General features: G+C 34.7%; 1 protein-coding gene across 3 annotated transcripts in view; it reads left to right on the forward strand.

Moving 5' to 3' along the window:
* Positions 1–25,749, forward strand: part of LOC115860494 (AGBL carboxypeptidase 4) — a 1,403,751-nt gene that overhangs the window by 239,029 nt on the left and 1,138,973 nt on the right. The window lies entirely within an intron of this gene.

Here is a 25,749-nt window from a genome sequence, read left to right on the forward strand (position 1 = left end):
GTAGTGATACCATTTTATTTTAAGAGATAGACAGTAACAGGTATAATATGCTAACTTTTGCTATACGGTGATTATGAAAAAAACAAATAGATTATCTGAGAACTCAAAGTGTTCTTTACCGATGGAAGCATTAGTGTTATGTGCTAGACTTCCTTGGGGGACACTATAAGGAACCATTGCAAGTGACTTGCTATTATGTTTATTATGGAGTGCTGTTCTGTATGTTATTTTTTTCACAGGACTCAGTTTCAGAAAAAGCTTTTCTTCTCCTGTATAACAAGGTGTTTCTATCTTAAAAACAATATGATTCTTGTAACTCATCCTACTTTTTCCCTTTGCTTTGGCTGCTGGAAAACTCTGAGCCAATTTTATAGCCCAATATAATGACTCTGGAAAGCTTTTTTGCTTTTGTTTTTGTATACTAACTTTTCTGTTATTCTGATAGTATTAATCTATCTTTGACCACGATTACTTCATCTACATTTTCTAACATAACAGTGTATGTTTTTATAATCCTGTTCAAATCTGTTTTGAATAAAAGTATTGATGAAAATAGAGAGAACTAATGACATATGCTTTGAAAAACATTAATAAAAATCTAACCCTAAGAAATCAGTTATCATTATCAGACAGCTGCTTCTGGAAGACTTTGCACAAATTTTGTACACATAGTGATAGGATTCTTTTAAGCAGATGAAGCATAGCCCTATAATCTAACATCTGCCTTCTTCCTTCAGGGTCATTTTTTTCTAGCATATTTGGAAGAAAGTGAGGAGTTTGTTTAATTTCCCTTCCCAAGTCAATCTATTCTGCTTGCTCTTTCACCTGGTTGCTTGCTTCTCTCTGTTTCTTTCAACTGCAACTTGAGTCATGTGTTAGGTAGGCAGTGGTCAGTGTCTGGAATTTAGGGACCCTCATTTGTCCTTGACACAATGCTGTTCCTGGCATGCTGGCTTCGGCAGAAGAGGGGTTCAGGAACAGCCACTTCACTTTACTACCGATTCTTTTAATTTTCTACACCACTGACACAGGACTGGATGTATGTAATGTTTACTGATGTTTAGGGCTAACTAGAAGGAATTAAATATATGGGAGAGCTTTGAACATGGTTAGCTATATATGATATAGCAATTTAGGACAGTGGGAAAAAAGTTAAACCTCACACAGACTGTTGCTCTAGGACAAACTTTAGTTCCTTGCTTTGCTTCTTAGTTTGGCTTACTCTCCCATGAGGGAATTCTTTTTTCAGTTTTTCATAGTAAGAATAATATTCCTTCCCTGAAACCACCTTTGGGAAACCTATACTTTGCCTACAGGACTTCACCTGTCCCTAGGATTGTCCCTCTTATTCCAGCAAGACAATCAATGATCCTCAAAGTGCTTTTTCCAAAGTCTATGTTACTGACTCTTGAGAGTATAACTCACAACAGGAGGCTTTAGCCACATGTACAAGACTGAATCTTGGCACTCCAAGTTTGGGTTTCCTGTGAAGACCTCTCTGCTACCATGAGGTAAGCATACAACCCCTCATTCTTCTGTTGGTGTGCCTGTCTCATGTCAGTAACTTACAATTGTCACATACACACACCACTGAAAAACAAACAGTAATTCTGAGGCAGTATAGTCAATTCATATTAAGGAAAGGAAACATTTTCTTTAAAGCAGTATAATCTGCCAGGATTTCTAAATTCATAAAGGAGATTACTCTTTTCCTGTTTATGCACAGCACATGCATACCTTTCAACTTGCCTACTGTAACCAGGAATCCACTAACTCCTAAGAAATGAGACCGATTACTTTTCAAGGAACAGAGTCTGTTCTTATATCCTTTGATAAGTAGAGACCTAACAGAAACTCTGACATTGTAGTGGTTTTTTTTTTAACTTTGGGCCATGTTGAATTCCTAGTCTAGTTTTTCTTTCATGTTAGTCTCTCATAAAGACTATCCTTATATAACTCCTATGGTCAGGTGAGGGAGTTGCAGAGCAGTGGGATGACTCGAGGGTTAGGAAAATGTGTTTCTTAAGTTATATATGACCTGGGATAGTCTTTTGGACAAGTTGGTCATACATTTCAAAGTTCCTTGTTCTTTTCTCTTCTAGTTTGCTTACAGGTATATTCATTTTGTTGCTTAAAATGTCTCTTCCAGGGTGTTATAATTTTCATACTACATGTTAAAGTCATACAGTCTCTTTTGAATCTTCTCTATCAATCAAGGAAGTAACATGAATATGTTCCAAGTTATTATTCTAATAAGAAAGTTGGTGCTGTTTTATGGATACTTATTTTTAAAGTTGAAGGAAACAATATTTGCTTGGTCTGTCTGAGTTCTAGCTTCATATCCAGTGTTATCCTACCCTTGTTACAATTAGAAATCATGAACATGTTTATCTGGTTTCCTGGAGCCTGATGCTTTATCAGCCTCCTTCTGTGGGCCATTGCTTCTTCAACTGTAATCACATTATATAGTTATGGAAATCTGTCTCAAGAAGGCATAAAGATCTGCTGGAAAGATATAATACATATCTCTAGCTCACAGGATATTTGTTTTCATGGTTGTCTATATGAAAAAGAATGGTTTTACTATTAAGTTTGACTTGTGAGGCCTGTTTTTATGATGTCTCTTCCTGTAATCTTTTTCCATCTCTCCAATTTCCTTTAAAATGAGACCTTCATGAATGTAATCTAGTCAGGAGCCTTATTTAGGGTTTGGTACTAGCGGGCAAAAGAAATATTAGTCATCAAAGGCTGACTCCACTAAAAATCAAAGCATCAAATATACTGTATAAACAGGTCTAGCTTTTGGGTTATCTTCCTTATGTTTTTAGAAAGTGATAAAAGCTTGGAACATATGGTGCTGTATTCCAGGACCGATATATTAACCCCCTGAAGTAGTTGTTAAATAGTACATTTGCAAGAATCTATGATAACTAAACATCCCGGTATCTTTATTGAAAAGTAATTTTCTCTCTGAAAAACCTATATTAAATATTCTTATGTGGAAATTATTATTGATGCAGCAGAACACTCGTGTGATGTGAAAGCAAATCTTTCTATTTAAATATGATAAAACTTCAGCCAATAAGAAGAAATAAAATGATGTGCCTGGATTGTTGAAACTGTTTTCTTTCCTTTATAATCTTTTTATCTCTTTGAGTTAATTTTTTCCCTTTCTGATTATAAAAGTATCCAATGCTCACTGTAGAAAATTTGGAAAATATGGATAATTATTAGAAGCAGAGAAAAAGCACATTCCCCCCCACCCCCCGAAACACACACCCATAATCTTACTACCTAGAAGCAAATACTATTAACTTTTGGCATATTTACTTCTAGGCTTATTTATTTTCTATTTTATTTTTGGAGAATAATTAAATTTGTACCATATATACATTTTTATATCTTACTTATAAGGAAGCTAAATGGTATCACAAGCAATTTTCTGTCATTAAAAACCTCATAAACATGGCTGTACAATAGCTATGTACTATTGGACCATTTCTTTAAATCTTGGGCATAAAGATTATTTTCCATTATTGGTTGTTATAAATAACACTGTAGTAAACATCTTTATGCATGAAGTGTTACCCAGATTTCATTTTGCTTCCTTAGGATAAATTCCTTGAGGGAAATTGATGGGCAAAGTATATTAATATTTTTAAAACTCTTCATTCATATTTCTAAATTGCTGCCAGACAATTTATAGTATTTTTCTGTCCTATCAGCAGTCAGTGAGATGCTTTTTCTTTAACTTCTTGTTTTGAAATGTTTAATGAACTCAGAAGTTCATACATTAAGCATAAATTGTTTCTTTTTTCTCTCTTACTTTGAATATAATGCAGTGTTTCAGGCCTCTAGTCATAAAGGAATTAACTGCATTCCAGGAACAACCTGAGACAACAAAACATACCTATTTATCATTTTGACTCTTTCTTATTTCATCAATCCTGTTTTGTCTGGGTGTGCCAACAGAATTTCCTCTGACGTATATAATGTGAAATTTTTTTTAAAAACAATGAAATATTTCTCACATTATTATAAACAGTAATGTAGCTTAAGCACACACACACACACACACACGTGCGCGCGCACACACACACACACTTTTATATATGACATGTCTGAATTGGACTTTAAAAATTCCAAGAGTTTGCTGCTGCTTTAGTCTCCATCCTGGCGATTTCAGTCTCAGTAAAACTTCATCCTGGCTATGGCCAGACTTGACAGTAAACAGAGGCAACATATCATGGTAGAAAGATCACAGGGCAATGGATTCAAACAGACTTGAGTTTATATACTGAGTCATACTTACGAGCTGTTTTACCATTGATCGGTTAAATTAATCTCTTGGCACCTCAGTTTTCCATCTGTAAAGCAAAGATGATAATACTATTTCATGTGAGCATTGTGCATATTAAATGGGAAAGTGCAGCTAAAGAGCCTACCATGGTGTTTGGTAGATAGATAATAGAGATTCACTACTTGATGGCTGTTGTTTTTACTAAAACACCTCAACAGTAGAAATAAGACTAAAAACAGCAAAAGGAAAAACTACCACAACAAATTATTACTAGATTATTACTACTGTTTTTGTTCTGCTCTTCTTCCTTCTCTTTCTCCTTCTTCTAGTCCTTTTCTTCATCTTCTTTCTTCTTCTTTCAAATCTGCTATTGCAAAATATCGTCATCATCATTATCATCAACATAATCATCATCATCAAGCAAATTGTAATCGTTATGAATATGTACTCGATATTAGACATGCCTGAATTCCAGGCCTAGCTCTGCCAATTACTTTCTATGTCTGTGATAAAACTCTCCTAACTGGCCCCCTGTTTATATTCTAGGCCTACCCGGTCTTTAATGCGTACTCTTAACAGGGAAATGGGAGTAATTTTATGATGTAGGTCATATCACATGATTACTCTGTCAAACTCCTCTAATTAACTTTTGTATCTCAGCATAAAAGATGATATCTCTAAAATGGCCTACTAGATCCTGCAAAATCATTGGTCAAACCCACCTATCCTACCCTACAACATACGCACTGCTTTGACCACATTTCCTACTACTTTCTGCCTTGCCCACACAGCTCTGGCTTCTTTGCTGTACCTCAAGCCAGGTATGTTTCCACCTTAGAGCACTGGCTTAGGGTTTAGGGCAATGACTATTCCCATTTGCCCTTTCCAGCAGATATTTGTATAACAAATGCCACCTTCTCTATGAGGCCAACCTTAGTGACTTATTCATTTTGTCCTCCTCCACACACCCCACATATGCTGTTCTACTTTCTCTTTTAGAAACTATCACTTTATAATATACTGTTTAATTAATTATTTTATATGTCTATTTTTTGTCTTTCTCTTTGCCCTCAATGATACACATAGGCTTATTTAAAGTTTTCTTAGTGCAGGCCTAATGTAGTGATGTTTGTTGGGTCTTTCTGGGTCCAGACACGACCCTTCTGGAGTATCTACTGAGTGCTCCAGGTGTTCAAAGGGGTCTTTTTAATCTGTCTGGTTACAATTAGAACATCTCCCATTCCTGTGTCTCGAAAGCTGGAGTTATCATAGGAATTATCTCATTTGTTTCCCTTCTATTAGGGATCCCACCTTTGTGATGCTAATTATCCAGTGTCTGAAAACATCTATTTCAAATATTTTATTCAGTTTTTTAGTTGTTTATGGTATTAGGTAGATGTAGAACCAGTTACTCCATTGTGAACATCAAGGCTTGCTTTTAAGTATTACTAAGGCAGGTCTAGAGTAGCCTGAACTTTAGGGCCAGTTTAACCTGCTACTAAGATGTGATACTTCTGGAGTCTCTAGTGAAGTGTTATGATTTGTTTGGGTTTGAATGTCTCCCAGCTCTGAGTGAGTTCCTGGAATTGTTCTTCCACTTTCTAGTAGTTATTCTTTGCTTATTTTCATGGAGTCTTACCTTATGTATGTACAGCTTTGCATTCAGCCAAAGAATCAAGTTGAGCCCTATGTCAGTTTCTGGAGTTTTTCTGTGCATAGTTTAGTCTTCTCCAGTGCTCTCTGTTCTGTAATTCCAGCCACATTATCACTAACCCAACTCTGTAAACTCCAATTTCTGTTTAACTCAGTGAGGTATCCACATTTTTCATGAGCTCCTTTGCCTTGCATCATAGTTCAGAATGTGCCTCCAGACAGAAATCTTTAGTGATCAGAAGCCTTACCTTATTTCTCCCTCTCAGGGATCAATCATGAGTTGCCTACTGTCCACTGTCTTAAAAAAATAGTTTATATGTTTTGGTCCAGCATTCTAGTTATTTATGGAGGGAGGGTAAACTTATTACCAGGCAATTCATTATGGCTGGAAGCAGACCATGGTTGTGTTTTTTTGCAATACAGACCACAAAATAAGAGAAAGTTGAGAGAGTTCAGGATGCATGCAAGCAAACTTAGAGAAGAGAGAATACAGTAAGGGGACGGGGAGTCATGAAAAGGTGAAGGGTAGTAAAAACACGATAGATCAGTGCATTGAAAGTAGCATAACTATACCATCCAATGTCAATTTTTATCCAATCAGTCAATTTTGAGAGTGAAAGATGCTCTAATAATTACAACTGGACAACAGGCATAAACTAGAACTTTTCTAGGCAAACAGGGATTTTTATTTACTCTTGTTGGAGATTCTTATGAAGTCAGTGGTTAGTGTACGATAGTGAATAAGCTGCAAAGAAGCTGTCATTAGGTAGTAGAATGACTAAAAGAAAATTGAAGGAATTACAATTATTGTAACTATTGGAAATATCAAGGTGTATAGTATGATTATGGGAGCAGCTAGAGGTATATAATGGAAGATAAGATATTGGAGAGGAGGAACTCAAAGTACCCAGAGTGTTGGAAATATTGTCTCTGTATATATTGGAGAAATGTCAGTGAGGTCTGAACAGCAATCATTGAAAAATGAGAAGGAATGACAGAGGGGTACAGAGATAACATCAATAATGAGAGATAGTTGAGGGATAATCTGATAAAATGAGATTCAAACTATGTTTTTGGAAGTGAAAGCTCAATATTATAAAGATGTCAGTTCTCCCAAAATCACCCAAAATCATTGGAATTAATACAATTCAAATCATTATCCTTGTCACATTCTTTTCATAGAACTTGATAAGCTAATTCATGTAGAAAAGCAAAGGGTCAAAAATAGCTAAGCCAACTTTAAAGAAGAATAATGAGTAGGTATGTGTTTATTTTATAGAAACTTATATTTCAGCTAATAATTTTTATTTATAGAATAGTGATTAAAATAGAATGGCATTTGAATAAGAATAGACAAATAGTCTAAATGGACAAACTGGAACTCAGAAACGAGGCTGTTTATATAAGGAAACTTGATCTATGACAGAGTTTGTATTATAAAATAGTAGGAATAGTAGGGCCTATTCAATCAATAGAGTTGTATGACAAAGAGCACCCCATCTCAAATTATTTTTAAAAACCTTTTAGATGGATTAAAGACTTGAATATGCAAACAAATTAAAAATTTAAACTATGAAAATAAATAAAAAATAAATATGTTATTGGCTTTGGAATAGGGTTGAATTTCTTATGCAAGGCACAGGAAAGCAAAATTATAAAGAAATAGATAGATACTTTTGAGCTTGTAAAAATAAAGTCTATGTGACAAAGACCTAAAGTTGAAGGATATGTACTATTCTGGGAAAAGAAATTTGTGCAATGTATTACACATATAAGATTGGTATCCAAAATACATAAAGAACTTTCACCAGAAAAAAAAGAAAAACAAAACCAAGTAAGCCAAGGATATAAAGAGGCAACTTACAGAAGACTAAGTGATAATGCAAATAGAGCTATTCTCACAAAGATTGGGTTTAGGAGAAGAAACTGTCTTAGCAGTAAGGAAAAGAAAGAGTAGAGAAATCTTTCTCAAGTATACTGGCATGTAAAAAACATCTCTTACTTCTGATTGTTCAGGAGTAGTGATAATATTAGAGTGTAGTGGTAAAAAGCATGAGCTTTGGTGTCAGAATCTTCATTCTGTTACTTGCCAGCTTTGTGTCCTTGGACAAGTTACATAACCCCACTAAACTTCAGTTATTCACCTTTAAATTTGGTTTAATACCACTGGCCTTGAGGCACTGTTTGGAAGATTGATAATAGATGTTAATAAAAGACCTGAATAGTGTCTGCAACATGGGTACATATTTTTATTAGTAGCTTAAGTAAACTCACTTGTTGAATGAAGTTGGTGGCACATTTACTTTAGGATGGTCTTTATAAGATACACCATAAGTTAGCTATATTTCTGATTCATGGAGTCAGAAGTTCTTTGTTCAAGGAAACATTCAGAAAGTAGGGTAGCATTCAATATATAGAAAATATGGAAAGCTTAAAGAATTTGTATATCAGCTATATTATTTCAGTTTTACTGTAAACACTGCCAACATGAACACATTTTTATTCTTTCAAGTTGGCTTCTATTGGTTTCTGGGAATTGGTGGTAAGTCTAAGAACTATACCCAAAATTATTTGCATATTTATAATCATGATATACATATATATCAATGCATTTTTGTGTTTATAATGTTAGTGTATTTGTTCATTATATCAATTAGACCAGGCACTATTATCATAATTTAAAATGGTAGCACTCAAATATAGACTTAGCTGGCATTATACTTTGTAGTATTTATTAAATAGGCATTTCATTACTGTAATAGTCATAAGTGATATTCATATTGTTAAACTCAACAGACATATTATACTCACTATGTGAATTTATCTTGCATTTGATACTGTTGACAGTTTGCTGTTGGAAATTCTGTTACCTTGTCTTTCCTGGTATTTCTCTCTTTTGATTCTCCTTGTATCTTCTTGCCTATTTCTTTTGATTCTCCTTCATGGATTTCTCTTCTACAAAATCCGTAAACATTTATACGTGATTCCATCTCATATCACTACATCTTACATTTCTTTTCCATATTCCCAATACTGTCTATACTTGAAAATCTCTCCTGATATCAAAACTCCTACTTTGAACTGCCTTTTGGACACCACCACTGAATGTCTCATGGGTATCTCAAGCTCATCATTTATAAAATGAGCTCTTTATCTTGCCCTCTCAATCTGCTTCTTCTGCCTGCTTGACATTCCAGTGAATTTACTACTATCCATGCAGTCATTCAAATTGGAAACCTAAGAGCTACCTTAGATTCATCCTTGTGCATCCATATCTAAGAATAGAAATAATGACAACTATCATGATATTAATATAACCACCATTTATTGATCACTTATGCTGTGCCAGTACTGTACTAAATGTTTATATGGAATCTTCCCAACAACTCTGAGAGGCTGTTATTATTATTATCTTCATTTCATAGATGGCAAAATAAAACATGCCCCTTGGTTTTACTACCTTTAAAATCATTTCCTGCTCTCAGGTGGCAGAGTCAAGATGGAGGACTAGGAGGACATGGAGTTCACGTATCCTCACAACTAGGGCACCTACCAGGCACTGGTGGGGGACCATGGACACCTAAGGGGATGGGAGGAACCCCTGAGTGACTGGGTTAGATGTTGTGGGGAGGGAAGGGGGAGGAAAAGTAGAGGCTCAATGGATGGGACCAGTGCCCCTGAGGGGTGGCTGGGGGAGGGGAGGGGTTCCATGCTCAGGATGAGCCCAACCACAGTGAGGGGACCAACAGGAATGGAGAGAGGCCCTCGGGAGAGTGGAGGATCGGAAAGGAATGTGGCCAGCGTTTCCTCTGCCCACTTGGGCCCGGGAGAGCCTGGTGAGGTCCCAGGCCTAATCCTCCACCCTCTGAGGCTTCCTTCAGCCATCCTGAGCCTAACCCCCCCACCCCACCCCCCTGCATGCCCACCCAGGGCCTTACCTCTGCAGTTTGCACTCTGAGGCCCCCTCTAGTCGTGCTGCCTTTTCCAGCTGTGCAGGTCCTGAGCCTAGGCCCCACCCACCCTAAACCCTGCCCTGCCTCAGCCCCACCCCCACCTAAGCTCCACCCCCCACAGCCAAGACCTTTTCTGACTTTTGTTTTTTTTAGGTTGTGGTTCTGTTGTTTCATTTATATTTTTAGTTTTTCTAATAGAGTTTTTATTTTTCTAATTTTATTTTATATTTATGCTTTGTTATTGTACTGCTCCTTTTTTTTTCTTTGGCCATGCTGTGGGGCTTGCAGGATCTTGGTTCTCAGGACGGGGGTTGGGCCTGAACTCCTGTGGTGGGAGTGCTGAGTCCAAACCTCTGGACTAATAGACAACCTCAGACCCCAGGGAATATTAATCAGAGTGAGGTCTCCTGGAGGTCCTCATCTCAGCACCAAGACCCGGCTCTACCCAACTGCCTGCCAACTCCAGTCCTAGACTGGTGGAAATAACTGCCGAAGAGGAGAATAAAGAAAAAAAAAAAAAGAAAATAATTGAGGACAGTCTCAAAGACCTCTGGGACAACATTAAATACACCAACATTCAAATTAGAGGGGTCACAGAAGAGGAAGATAAAGAAAAAGGGTCTGAGAAAATATTTGAAGAGATTATAGTCAAAAACTTCCCTAACATGGAAAAGGAAATAGCCACACAAGTTCAGGAAGCACAGAGAGTCCCATACAGGATAAACTCTAGGTGAAACACACCAAGACACATTAATTAAACTAACAAATAATTAAATTCAAAGAAAAAATATTAAAAGCAGCAAGGGAAAAGCAAAAAATAACATACAAAGGAATCCCCATAAGGTTATCAGCTGATTTTTCAGCAGAAACTCTGCAGGCCAGAAAAGAGTGGCAGGATATATTTAAAGTGATGAAAGGGAAATCCTACAATGAAGATTACTCTAACCAGCAAGAATCTCATTCAGATTCAATGGAGAAATTAAAAGCATTACAGACAAGCAAAAGTTAAGAGAATTCAGCACCACCAAACCAACTTTACAACAAATGCTAAAGAAACTTCTCTAGGCAGGAAACACAAGTAAAGAAAAAGGCCCACAAAAACAAACCCAAATCAATTAAGAAAATGTTAATAGAAACATACATATCGATAATGACCTTGAATGTAAACAGATTAAATGATCCAACTAAAAGACATAGACTGGCTGAATGGATACAAAAACAAGACCCATATATATGCTGTCTACAAGAGACCCACTTCAGACCTAGGGACACATACAGACTGAAAGTGAGGGAATGGAAAAAGATACTCTGTGCAAATGGAAATCACAGGAAAGCTGGGGTAGCAATACTCGAATCAGATAAAATAAACTTTAAAATAAAGACCGTTAGAAGAGAGGTAAGGAAGGACACTACATAATGATCAAGGGAAAAATTCAAGAAGAAAACATAACAATTATAAATATTTATGCACCCAACATAGGAGCACCTCAATACATAAAGCAAATGCTAACAGACATAAAAGGGGACGTCAACAGTAAGACAATAACAGTGAGGTACAGTAACACTCTAACACCCCACTTCCACCAATGGACAGGTCATCCAGACAGAAAATAAATAAGGAAACACAAGCTTCAAATGACACAATAGACCAGATAGATTTAATTGATATATATAGGACATTCCACTCGAATGTGGCAGAATACACTTTCTTAATGCACATGGAACATTCTCCAGGATAGATTACATCTTGGGTCAAAATCAAGCCTCGGAAAACTTAAGAAAATTGAAATCTATCCGGCATCTTTTCTGACCACAAGCCTATGAGATTAGAAATCAATTACAGGAAAAAAAAACTATAAAAAACACAAACACATGGAGGCTAAACAGTGCACTGCTAAGTAACCAAGAGATCACTAAAGAAATCAAAGAGGAAGTTAAAAAATACCTCGAAAAAAATGACAATGAAAACATGATGACCCAAAACATATGGGATGCAGCAAAAGCAGTTTTAAGAGGGAAGTTTATAGCAATTCAATCTCATCTCAAGAAACAAGAAAAGTCTCAAATATACAATCTAACCTTACACCTAAAGCAACTAGATAAAGAAGAACAAAGAAAACCCCAAATTAGTAGTAGCAAAGAAATCATAAAGATCAGAGCAGAAATAAATGAAATAGGAACAAAGAAAACAATAGCAAAGATGAATAAAACTAAAAGTTGGTTCTTTGAGAAGACAAACAAAATTAATAAGTGTTTAGCCAGACTCATCAAGAAAAAAAGTGAAAGGACTCAAGTCAATAAAATTAGAAATGAAAAAGGAGAAATCAAAACAGACACCACAGAAATACAAAGGAACATAAGAGACTACTACAAGCAAATATCTGCCAATAAAATGGACAACCTAGAGGAAATGGACAAATTCTTGCAAAGCTACAATTTTCCAAGACTGAACCAGGAGGAATTAGAAAATGTAAGCTGACAGATCACAAGTACTGAATTTGAAACTGTTATTAAAAATCTTCCAACAAACAAAAGTCCAGGACCAGATGGTTCACAGTCGAATTTTATCAAACATTTAAAGAAGAGCTAACACGTATACTTCTCAAACTCTTGCAAAAAATTGCAGAGGGAGGAACACTCCCAAACTCGTTCAATGAGGCCACCATCACCCTGATACCAAAGCCAGGCAAAGATATCACAAGAAAAGAAAATTACAGACCAGTATCACTGATGAACGTAGATGCAAAAATCCTCAACAAAATACTAGCAAACAGACTCCAACAACACATTAAAAAGATCATACACCATGATCAAGTGGGATTTATCTCAGGGATGCAAGGATTCTTCAATATATGCAAATCAATCAATGTGATACACCATTTTAATAAAGAATAAAAACCATATGATCATCTCAATAGATGCAGAAAAAGCTTCTGAGAAAATTCAACACCAATTTGTGATACAAACTCTCCAGAAAGTGGACATGGAGGGAACCTACTTCAACATAATAAAGGCCATATACAACAAACCCACAGCCACCATCATTCTCAATGGTGAAAAACTGAAAGCATTTCCTCCAAGATCAGGAACAAGACAAGGATGTCCACTCTCACCACTATTATTCAAAATAGTATTGGAAGTCCTAGCCATGGCAATCAGAGAAGAAAAGAAATGAATATAAATTGGAAAGGAAGAAGTAAAACTGTCACTGTTTGCAGATGACATGATACTATATATAGAAAATCCTAAACATGCCACCAGAAAGCTACTAGAACTAATCAGTGAATTTGGCAAGGTTGCAGGATACAAAATTAATGCCCAGAAATCTCTTGTATTCCTACACACAAAAAACAAAAGATCAGAACGAGAAATTCAGGAAACAATCCCATTTACCATCACAACAAAAAGAATAAAATACCTAGGAATAAACCTACCTAAGGAGGCAACAGACCTGTACTCAGAAAACTATAAGATACTGATGAAAGAAATCAAAGATGACACAAACAGATGGAGAGATATACCATACTTCTGGATTGGAAGAATCAATATTGTGAAAATGACTGTACTACCCAAAGCAATCTACAGGTTCAATGCAATCCCTATCAAATTACAAATGGTATTTTTCACAAAATTAGAACAAAAAAATTTGCTATTTTTATGGAAACCCTAAAGACCTCGAATAGCCAAAGCAATCTTGAGAAAGAAAAACGGAGCTGGAGGAATTAGGCTCCCCGACTTCAGGCTATACTATAAAGCTACAGTAATCAAGACAGTATGATACTGGCACAAAAACAGAAATATGGATCAATGGTACAGGATACAAAGCCTAGAGATAAACCCACGCATCTATGGTCACCTAATCTATGGCAAAGAAGGCAAGGATATACAATGGAGAAAAGGCAGTCTCTTCAATAAGTGATGCTGGGAAAACTGGATAACTACGTGTAAAAGAATGAAATTAGAACACCTCCTAACACCTTACGCACAAAGAAACTCCAAATGGATTAAAGACCTAAATGTAAGACCAGACACTATAAAACTCTTAGAGGAAAACATAGGAAAAACACTCTTTGATGGAAATCACAGCAAGATCTTTTATGACCCACCTCCTAGAATAATGAAAATAAAAATAAACATAAGCAAATGGGACCTAATTAAACTTAAAAGGTTTTGTACAGCAAAGGAAACCATAAACAAGATGAAGAGACAACCCTCAGAATGAGAGAAAATATGTGCAAGTTATGTAATGGACAAAGGATTAATCTCCGAATTATATGAACAGCTCATGGAGCTCAGTATCAAAAAAAGAAACAAGCAACCTAATCAAAAAATGGGCAGAAGTACTAAATAGACATTTCACCAAAGAATTTGACCTTGCCACTACTCTGCCAAACCCCTTAACTAGGGTCCTATTTCCTTTAAAGTCCAAGCTTCTTATCTTGGCATATGGTACTCTTCATGATCTGGCCCCTATTTAGTCTGCCTTGCCATACATTCTTATTGGCCTTCTTGTAGTTTCCTGCAGTGACCGTGTTGTTTCACACCTCCCTGCATTTTGCTATCTCTTTCCTGTAATACCCTTCCTAAATTTCCTCATTTGGATTAAGCACAAGCTTTGGAATCAGACTGCCAGGGTTTGTTTTCTACTACAACTATTTACTGTGTGACCTTGGGCAAGGTATTTTATGCTCTCAATATCTCAGTTGCCTACTTAACTGATATAATATGTACAAAGCTATTGAAGTTTTGCCTGACACAAAGAAAGTCCTCCATAAATGTTATTTTTCTTATATTTAATATTCAACAAATACGTATGGTTTACCTATGGTATGCCAGACACTTTCCTGGGTACTCAGTAATCAGCATTGAATAAGACAGAAAAGGTCCGTCTATTCTGGGGAAGCTTATGTTCTATTATAAGAAGAAAGACAATAAATAGGAGTAAGTAAACAAGATATTTTTTTAAAATGGCAAAATAAATAAATAAACACAGTTTGTTTATCCAGTTAAGGAGTTTTGCAGATGTTTCCAGTTTTTGGCAGTTATGAATTAAGCTGCTATATATATTCTTGTACTTTTTTGTGTTTGTGAATATAAGTTTTTATTTCACTTGGGTAAATACTTGGGAGCAGCATTCCTTGCTCATATGGTAAGAATATGTTTAACTTTATAAGTAACCAGTAAACTGTTTGCCAAAGAGGTTGTATCAATTTGCATTTCCATCAGCAATGTATGAGGCCTAGATATGCATATCCTTGTCAGCACTTAGTATTGTCAGTATTTTGTAATCCTAGCCATTCTAATAGATATGCAATTGTATATCATTGTGATTTTAGTTTGACTTTGGAAATCTTTTCATATGTTTTTCTTCAGTTTCCTTATTCAGTGTTTTATAATTTTTAGAATATAGGTCTTTTACCTCCTTGGTTAAGTTTTTTCCTAGATATCTCATTCTTTTTGATGTGATTTTAAGCAAGATTTGCTTTCTCTTTGTGATAGTTTATTGTTAGTGCATAGAAGAGCAATGGAGGTCTGTATATTAATTTTATATTTCTGGAACTTTACTGAATTCATTTAGTTCTAATAGTTTTTTGGGTGGAAACATTAGGATTTTCTCTATATAGTATGGTGTCATCTGCAAATTGTGACAGTTTTATTTCTTCCCTTCTAATTTGGAAGCCTTTTTTTCCTTTCTGATTGCTGTGACTAGGACTTCAATACTATGTTAAATAGAAGTTGCAAGAGGGCATCCTTGTCTTATTTCACCTTTTCATGTTGAGTATGATGTTATCTGTGTGTTTGTCATTAATGGCCTTTATTATGTTGAGACACGTTTCCTCTATACCAACTTTGATTGGAGTTATTATCATGAATGGATGTTGAATTTTTTCAAATGCTTTTTCTGCATCTATTGAGACGATCAAGTGATTTTTATCCTTTTTGTTAAAGTGGTGATTTGCAGATATTGAACCATCCTTGCATCCCTGGAGTAAATATCACTTGATCATTGTGTATGACCCTTTTTAAATATTGTTGAATTTGGTTTACTAATATTTTGTTGAGGATATTTACATCTACTTTCAATAGAGATATTGTCCTGTAATTTTCATTTTTTGTAGTGTCATTGGTTTTGGTATCAGGGTAGTGGTGGCCTCATAGAATGAATTTGGGACTGTTCCCTCCTCTTCAATTTTTTGGAATAGTTTGAGAAGTATAGGTAGTAATTTTTCTTTATATGTTTGGTAGAATTCTCCTGTGAAGCTCTCCAGTCTTGGAGTTTTGTTTGCTGGGAGTTTTATGATTGAAAATTCAATTTCACTAGCAGTGATTTTTCTATTCAGATTGTCTATTTCTTCCTGATTCAGTATTGGAAGATTTTTTTGTTTCTAGAAATTTATTCATTTCTTTAGGTTGCCCGATTTGTTGTTATAAATGTTCATGTTATTCTCTTTATGATTTTTTGTATCTCTATGGTATTGGGTGTAATTTTTCCTCTTTTGTTTCATTTGTTATTTGGGCCTTTTCTCTTTTTTTCTTAATGAGCCTGGCTAACGGCTTGTTTGTTTTGTTTTTCTTTTCATAAATCCAACTCTTGATTTTATTGATCATTTCTATTGCTTTTTTGATTTCTATTTTACCTATTTCCTCTCTGATATTTATTATTTTCTTACTTCTGGCAACTTTAGGCTTTATTTGTTCTTATTCTTCTAATTCCTTTAGATGGTAGGTTAGGTTGTTTATTTCAGATTTTTCTTGTTTCTTGAGGTAGGCCTGTATTACTATAAACTTTCCTCTTAGAACTAATTTTACTGTGTCCCATAAATTTTGTAAGTTTTGTCTTATTTTCATTTGTCTCATGGTATTTTCTGATTTCCTCTTTGATTTCTTCATTGAGCCATTGGCCTTTAGTAACATGGATTATTTAATTTCCATCTGTTTGTGTTTTTTCCATTTTTCTTTCTGTAATTGATTTCTAGTTTCATACTGTTCTGGTCAGAAAAAATGCTTGATATAATTTCTATCCTGTTACATTTGTTAAGATTTTATGATCCATTTAAAATTAATATTTATATATGGTATCAAATATGGATTGAGATTTTTTTTTAATTTATATTTTGCATATGGATTTCTAATTACTTCAGTACCGTCTGTTCTGAAGCCTTCCCTTTTTCTTTTGGATTCGTTTTGTATCTTTGTTTAAAGTAAAATGACCATATATCTGTTGGTCTACATTTTGATTCTATTCTGTTTCATTGAGCTATATGACCATTCTTTCTCCAACTCTACACCATCTTGATTTCTGTAGTTTTATAGTAAGTCTTGAAGTCAGATGGTATAAGTCTTCCAACTTGTTATCATTTAAAAACATATTTTTGGTTATTCTAGCTCCTTTGCCTTTTCATGTAAATTTTAGAATAAGCTTATGATTTTCTAAAAAAAATGGAAAAAAAAAAACCTTGCTAGCTTGTTTGCGTTTTGACTAAGATTGTGTTGAATCTTTACATATTTAGGAGAATTTGACATATTGATTTTTAATGCTATTATTTCTTTCAATCCATGAACAATGTATATTTCTCCATTTATTTGTTTCTTGTTTGATTACTTTCATCTGTAATTTGTTTGTTTTTAGGATTTGTATTGTTTTCAACATTCATATCTCGCATACGTTTCATTAGATTTATGCCTAAGTATTTCCTTTCTCTTTGATGCTATTATAAATGAAATTATTTTAAAACATTTAAGTTGCTAATTGTTCAGTATTAGTCTATAGTTATATGACACTGACCTTTTATTCTGCGTCCTTGCTAAACTCATTTATTACTTTTAGTAGATTATTTGTCAATTTGAGATTTTTTTACATAGGCAATAGAGATCATTTATATCTGAATGCCTTTGTTTTTTTTTCTTATCTTATTACACCAGTTATTACCTCTAATACAATATTGAATTGGAGATGTGAGAGTGGACCTGATTTCCCTATTCTCAGTGTTAGAGGAAAGCATCTAGTCTTTTATTACTGTTAATGATGTTACCTGTAGTTGTTTTTGTTTTTTGTTTTGGTAAATGTCATTATTAAATTGAGGACATTTCCTTCCAGTCTTAATTTACTGATAGTTTTTAGAATGAAAGCATGTTGGATTTTGTCAAATGCCTCTGCAGCTCTTTAAGCAAACCTTAGAGTCACAAAATTTCATAGTTAAAAGTAACCTTAATAACTATTTCTTCATATTGAGACCTGCATATTTACTATCATCTACGTTACTCTAAAATTATATTCTTAGAGTAACAGTTTTTCTCTTTAACTGAAAATACATAGTTGTATAAGGGACTTTACTATATTTCCATTTATTTAATTATTTACTAATCTATACAGTAAAGCTATTAAGTAACTTTTATTATTAGCTAAGAAAACTGAGACTCATGGCAGATAAGTAACTAGCTGAAAGAAGCAGTCCAGCCGCTATGACAACTTAACATTTTCTTAGTATATTGTGTTCTTTTTGCTTTTTAGTTTCTATATCCATTTTTCTAGAATGCCTTTACACTCTTAACCTTCCAAACTTTATATGTTTTCTTTTATATAAAAAAGAATTTTTTTGAGAAATTCTGAGTTTCAGGATGAAGAAATGAGTCATTCAAGATCTTTCATCTATTTTATGTCAGAGCTGAGCTTCTAGCTCAGGCCTCTTAACCTTCATGCTAGTTTTATGGATCTTCACTAAGGTCTGCTCTGGCTTTCATTAAGTACAGCTTCCTTTTCTTATTTTTGTCTCCCACACTGCAGGTATCTTGGAGGCCTTGCTAGTTGCCTCTCTGGTATTGTCCCAAATGTAGACTTTTGGCAAACAACTTTAACTTTCAAAAATTAGTGTATCAAACCCAATTTTTACCAAGGTTACTCTTGTCTCATTGATTCTGTTGCTCTACTGAATTATAAGAAGCATGTAAAATAATTACATTTGGAGTTGATATCCTATTATGTGCCAGCAGAAACCGTTAATTATAATAATTTTTTTCTAAATTATTTGTAATTTGTGGTATCTAAAGTGATTTTGATATAAATCAAGAATATTCTCTTCAACATTTGGAAATATTGTACTGTTAAATGTGTCTCATTAGTGAAAATACTGGTAGTTATGTAGTAGGTAAATAACAACCATATATGAAAGCACTTTCTTTTCTGTTTTATTCTTTTTCCCCTTTTATCTCAAAGGTAAAACATTAATCTAGAAAATATAATATTTGATGACCCAACAATATTTCTTTTGTCATGTTTAAAAAAAATGTTTCAATAAATAGCTATGTTTGGTTCAGGATATTTAACTTAATCCACCACGTGATTGATATAAGTAATTTATTTTGAAAAATCCTTTTGATCAGTTGATTGAATGTGCCTAATTACCCAATTCTACTACAAAAGAATGGGAGAAAGTTAGGAGTAAATAAGTTGAGCTACTATCTCTTACTGAATTTATCTAGGTATACAATGAATGCTTTGCTTGGGAGACTTTGCTTGGCAGCATGTAAGGGAGAGTGAAATCAAAGAGTCCTGAATTAAATTTAAGCTTAGTAATTACTAATTAGTTGTTGACTTTCAGCTAGTTACTTAACTTCTCTGAGCCTCATTTTGCATATTAAATACTATTACTTCAAAGCATTGTTTTTTAAAATAAATGAAATAATTATATTTATTAGTTTCATTTGAAATTAAATAATGAGCATGTAATAAAGTTTGTAACATATGGTTTACTTTTATAAAATATTTGTCAGATTTATTCAAGAAGTATTTATTAAGAACTTGTATATGGCCAAGCACTGTACTAAGCACCAAAGATACAATTGCTATATATATATATATATATATATACACACACACATATACTGTCCTTATGCTTTGTAAGGCATACATTTTAGTGAGAGAAACATAAACTGATAAGCAAATAAATGTACAAAATATGAATTTATTTTAGTGATAAATTTTATAAGGAGAGTAAACTTTATCACTAAACTCAATTATTATTTTGGATTCTAAGTTGGTAATACTCACTGTCTAAATTTTACAAGTACAGTTAGGCTGAAGTGATTGTCTAACCACCATTGAACATTGTTGCAGTGTTGTTTATTGGATAAACAAGTAACTGAATGGTTAATAAAAAATGGGAATATGAGGCTTCCCTGGTGGCGCAGTGGTTGGGAGTCCACCTGCCGATGCGGGGGACGTGGGTTCATGCCCCGGTCTGGGAGGATCCCGCGTGCCGCGGAGCAGCTGGGCCCATGGGCCAGTGCGTCCTGTGGGCCTGTGCGTCTGGAGCCTGTGCTCTGCGGCGGGAGGGGCCCCAACAGTGAGAGGCCCGCGTACCGCAAAAAAAAAAAAAAAAAAAAAATGGGAATATGGCTAGGGAGGGTATTTTCATTTATTCAACAAACATTTTGGTGAATCACTGTGAACCAAGGCATTTATATAAGGCAGTCTCTTTTTGTACTTATGGAGCAATCAAGATGAATCAGGTATACAACAAACTGTTAATCAATATATGAGATAATAAGTTTAGTACTAGAGATGTAGGTAATGCATTATAAAAGTTTATTACTTTCAGTTGAGCTAGGGGTCAAGGAATAGATGAAGATTACAAAGAGAAGACAATACTTGATCTGGTTCTTAAAGCCAATCTTGAAAAGGAAAGACTCATCTTAGTCAAATAAGTATCATAAAACTGATATGATAGCCCAAAGCTTCAATTTAATAGTGAAATAAGTGGTAAAAAATCAAATCATATCAGGGTGCCACTTAATATAAAGCAAAACATCTTTGCCTTTTCCTTAAGATTGTAAAGTTGGCTGTAGAATGGGGTAGTTATATTTCACCATTCATTGTACTTTAGCATCAGTGTTATAGGATGTGTTATGACATAGTTACTTGTTTATGAGAGAAAACTCCCTTATGAGGGTCACACTGAAGAATTTTATGCTGAATTTTTTTTTTAACTATTTGCATGTGGTTTTCAAGTGCTGAACAATTAAAAAGACCCAAATTTAGACTGGAAACTTATTGTGACATAAACTTATAAATATTGCTGTTGCAATATAAATAAAACACAGATGTAGAACGTGAAAAAGTTCTTTATGTAAATGAAACTCTGGGTACTACAAACAGAACATCTTAGGCTAGATGAGTCTTAAAGCTATGGGTTGTTTGGCTGATCTACTGCCAAAGGAATGAGAGATTGATATTTAAATTTCATGTGAAGTTTCATGGGTAGTCTAAGCCTTGCTTCGGCAGAACAAAATCATGAGAAAAGGCACTAAAACTTTTGTAGGCTTTGATTTTCTGAATGTATAGAGAAAGCTTTGGAGTTTAACCAGATGAACTTTCAGAAACTCTTATTATGCTCCCTTATGAACCTGCAGTGGCCCATACTGCTTGGAACCTGCCCTATTTTTGTGTTCACCTTTGAATTTCAGCTAGCTTGGTTATAGCATCTTTACATTGGCAAACTAAATGATGATCATGCTTTGATTTTGAACTCTATTTTCACCCCAGTCCATCTTTTCAGCTGCTTGCCGGACACCTCCACAGCAGTATTGAACAACAACTTTCCCCAAAGTCTGTATTAGCTTTCAGAATTTTTTTTGGTTTATTGTACCAATGTTTATTTGATTAATCAAACTAGAAACTTGGGATTCATCCTTTATGATTCATTTATTATTCATGCTGCCGCCTCTGTCTGGAAGGCCTTTCTCTAATTCTCACTTTGCTTGGCTAAAAAGTCCTTTAAGATGTAGGTAAAATCTCTTCTCTTCTGAGAATCTGCTCCTTACTTCAAGACTGTGTGCCCAAGAGCTTTCATTGATGATACTAACACAGCATGGTTACCACATGATGTAATTGAAAGCTTGTGTGCCACTTTCCCTCCTGGATTATTAGCTACTTTTTATTAGGGACTGAGACTTCATGATTTCTTATTTGTTTTTCTGTAAAATGGAGCTTGTTGTGAGGATTTAATGTGCTAATACTGACATAAAATGAGCACCAATAATTCTTAGATATTAATGTATTACTGTTGTTATTATTTACTACTATTATTATCTTTGTTTCTTCAATACTTGAAATGATGCCTGCCTTTAAAAAATGGATATGTTGATAAAATGAATGTGTTTAGCAGTTATCTCTGCAATGACACTCTAGTACTGGCTCCTTTCTGACATCTAGACCCAGCTCTTTGGGGGTAATCATATTTTCCTCCCAGGCTTATTTGCTTCTTTTAGCCAGTGCCTTTTCTTCATGAATTTGTGTCTGAACCCAGAGGCCTGGTGCATTTGTTTCTCTTTCAACCTAAAATACATGTGGGGCTCTTATAACTAATTAACTATGCCTGCACATAGATAATAAGATAAAATTGTAAACTAATGGTAAAGAGAACTGCAAGTCAATGAAAATATAGAATAAATATCAGTCTAAGACTTGATACAGCTTTCAAAACAGCATAGACATTTTTATGTAGAAACTTTTTCTGAGCCCTTTGACTGTGTTAGGTACCCCCTCTATGCTTCCATAGTTCTCTCTATCTCCCTAGGACTGGAACAGCTCCATAATTTGTGTGCAAAATGAAAATGCAGAGACCCTTATTAAATATTATTAAGAACTTCACACACCCATCCATCTGGCTCTGCCCTACTCTTTGCTCTGGCGTGACGTAGTAGGTTTCCTGAATGAATGAATAACTGACCAAAATCCAGTATATTGAAATTTTTGTGATAAGTGATGGTAATGACAATGGCCTAAATTGAATAACCAGAGTGAGGGGGCCAAGCTTTTCAGCAACAGGTGGAGCTTTTTAACATAATCACTGGTGACAGTCAGTAATCCACAAACTTTATATATATTTTTATATATTTTTCAACCAAAGTAAAACATCATCTTTACTCTTAAGTTGATAGGTAATTAATTTTGTATTCTTAATTCTACCAAATGTTAAAAGAGTTAACATCAATTGCATATTATCTCTTCCAGAAAATAGAAAACACTTTCCAATTTTATGGAGCCAGTATTACTCTTATACCAAAATTGGTCAAAGAATACAAACAATACAAAAGTACAGCCTAATATCCAGCATGAATATGGATGAAAAAATTATTAACTAAATATTAACAAAGATAATTCAGCAATATGTAATAAGAATTATACACTGATCAAATAGTTTACTCCAGTGATGCAAGGCTGGTTCAATATTAAAAATCAAGTATTGTAATCCATCATATTAACAGGCAAAAGATGGAAAAATCACATGATCATGCCGATTTATGTAGAAAAAGCACTTTACAAACTTCGGCATCTATCCATAATAAACTCTCCAAAAAAATAGGAACAGAGTGGGGATCTCTGTGAACTTGGTTTCTAAAAATCTGCAAAAATCCCACAGTTGTCATTATACTTGATGAAACATAGAATGCTTTTCCCTTGAGATTTGTAACAAAGCAAAGATGTATACTCTCACACTGCTATTCAAGGTAGTATTGAAAGTTCTAGCCAGTGAAAGGTAAGAAGAGGAAATTAAAGGCATTAATATCAGAAGGAAAAAATAAAACTTTTATTTGCATATAGCATGATTATATACATAGAAATCCTTATGAAGTATATAAAAAAGACTCCTAGCACTAACAAGTGAGATGAATTTGGTCTCAAGATATGAGATCAACATACAAAATTGAATATATTTCTACATATTTGTAGTGGACACTGGAAAACCAAAATTAAATCTATACCATTACAATCACTCTAGAAAATGAAATAGTTAATTGTAAATCTATAAAATCTGTACAAAATTTGTATGCACTGAAGTTATCGATGACGATTTAATAAATGGAGAGATATACCATGGTCATGTATTAGAAGAATGAACAAAATAAGATGACAACTCTACTTAAATTGTTCTGTAGGCTTAATACATTCCAAGCTTTGACCAATTCCTAGCAAGACTTTTCTACACATAAGCAAGATTATTCTAAAATTAATATGGAACGGCAAAGGAAAAAAATAGCTAAAGCATTTTTTAAGAGAATAAAGTGGGAGGAATGACTCTACCTTATATCAAAGCTTATTATACAATGACAGTAATCAAGATTGTGTAGTATTGTCAGAGGCAAGGTATTTTATTCTTTGCATCGAAAATTATAAAATGCTTTAAAATACTTCCAATAATAAGATTCTTAGAAGAGAACATAGGGGTAAACTCCTTGAGATAGGTGTTGATGATTTTTTTTAATCTGACACCAAAAGGAAATGCAACAAAAGCAAAAATAGATAAGTGAGACTTCATTAAAGAAAAAAAGTTCCTGCATAGTAAAGGAAACCATTGGGCTTCCCTGGTGGTGCAGTGATTAAGAATCCACCCACCAATGCAGGAGACATAGGTTTGAGCCCTGGTCCAGGAAGATCCCACATGCTGCGGAGCATCTAAGCCCGTGTGCCACAACTACTGAGCCTGCGCTCTAGAGCCCACGAGCCAGAACTACTGAGCCCACGTGCTACAACTACGGAAGCCTGTGTGCCTAGAGCCCGTGCTCCGCAGCAAGAGAAGCCACCACAATGAGAAGCCAGTGCACCACAATGAAGAGTAGACCCACTGTCCACAACTAGAGAAAGTCCATGTGCAACAATGAAGACCCAACACAGCCAAAAATAAATAAATAAAATAATAAATAAATTTGTAAAAAAAAAAAAGGAAACCATCAACACAAAATGAAAAGGCAATGTATGGAATGGGAGAAAATATTTGCAAATCAGATACCTGCTAAGAGGCTAATTAATATCCAAAATATATAAAGAAATCATACAGTTCAAGAGCTGTAAAATCAAGCAATCGAATTAAAAAGTGGGCAGAGGGTCTGAGCAGACATTTTCCCAAAGAAGGTATGCAAATGGCTAATAAGTACATTAAAATGTGCTCAACACCACTGTTCATCAGGGAAATGCAAATCAAAACCACAATGAAATATCACCTGTTAGAATGGCTTTTATGAAAAAGTTAAGCAGGGCTAAGTGCTGGCAAAGATGTTGAGTAAAGGGAGCCTTTGTGTGCTATTTTGGGGGTTGTAATTTGGTATAGCCCCTATATTGGAAAACAGTATGGAGTTTCCTCAAAAATGTGAAAATAAAACTACTGTGTGATCCAACAATTCTACTTCTGAATATATATTCAAAGGAAATGAAATCATTATCTCGGAAATAAATCTGTACTGCACTGTTCATTGCAGCATCATTTACAATAGACAAGATATGGAAACAATCTAGGTGTCCATTGATGGATGAATGGATAAAGAAAATGTGATACATAGGCATACTGTGTTTTATTGGGCTTCACTTTATTGTACTTTGCAGCTGCTGTGTATTTTGCAAATTGAAGTTTTGTGGGACCCTGTTTCGAGCAAGTCTATCAGTGCCATTTTTCCAATAATATTTGCTTACTTTAAGTCTCTGTGTCACATTTTTATAACTTTTACAGTATTTCAAATTTTTCATTATTATTATATGTGTTATGGTGACCTGTGATCAGTGATCTTGGATGTTACTATTCTAATTGTTTGAGGGGTGCCATGATCATGCCTGTATAAGATGGTAAACTTAACCCATAAATGTTGTGTGTGTGTGTGTGTGTGTGTGTGTGTGTGTGTGTTTAATATTTATTTATTTATTTGGCTGAGTCGGGTCTTAATTGTGGCATGAGAGATCTTCATTGAGGCATGCGGGATCTTTTAGTTCCGGCATGCAGGCTCTTACTTGCAGCAAGTGGGATCTAGTTACCTGACCAGGGATTGGACCCCCTGCATTGGGAGCACAGAGTC

Source organism: Globicephala melas, chromosome 1, assembly GCF_963455315.2.
Source record: "Globicephala melas chromosome 1, mGloMel1.2, whole genome shotgun sequence".
In the NCBI taxonomy this organism is placed as follows: Eukaryota; Metazoa; Chordata; class Mammalia; order Artiodactyla; family Delphinidae; genus Globicephala; species Globicephala melas.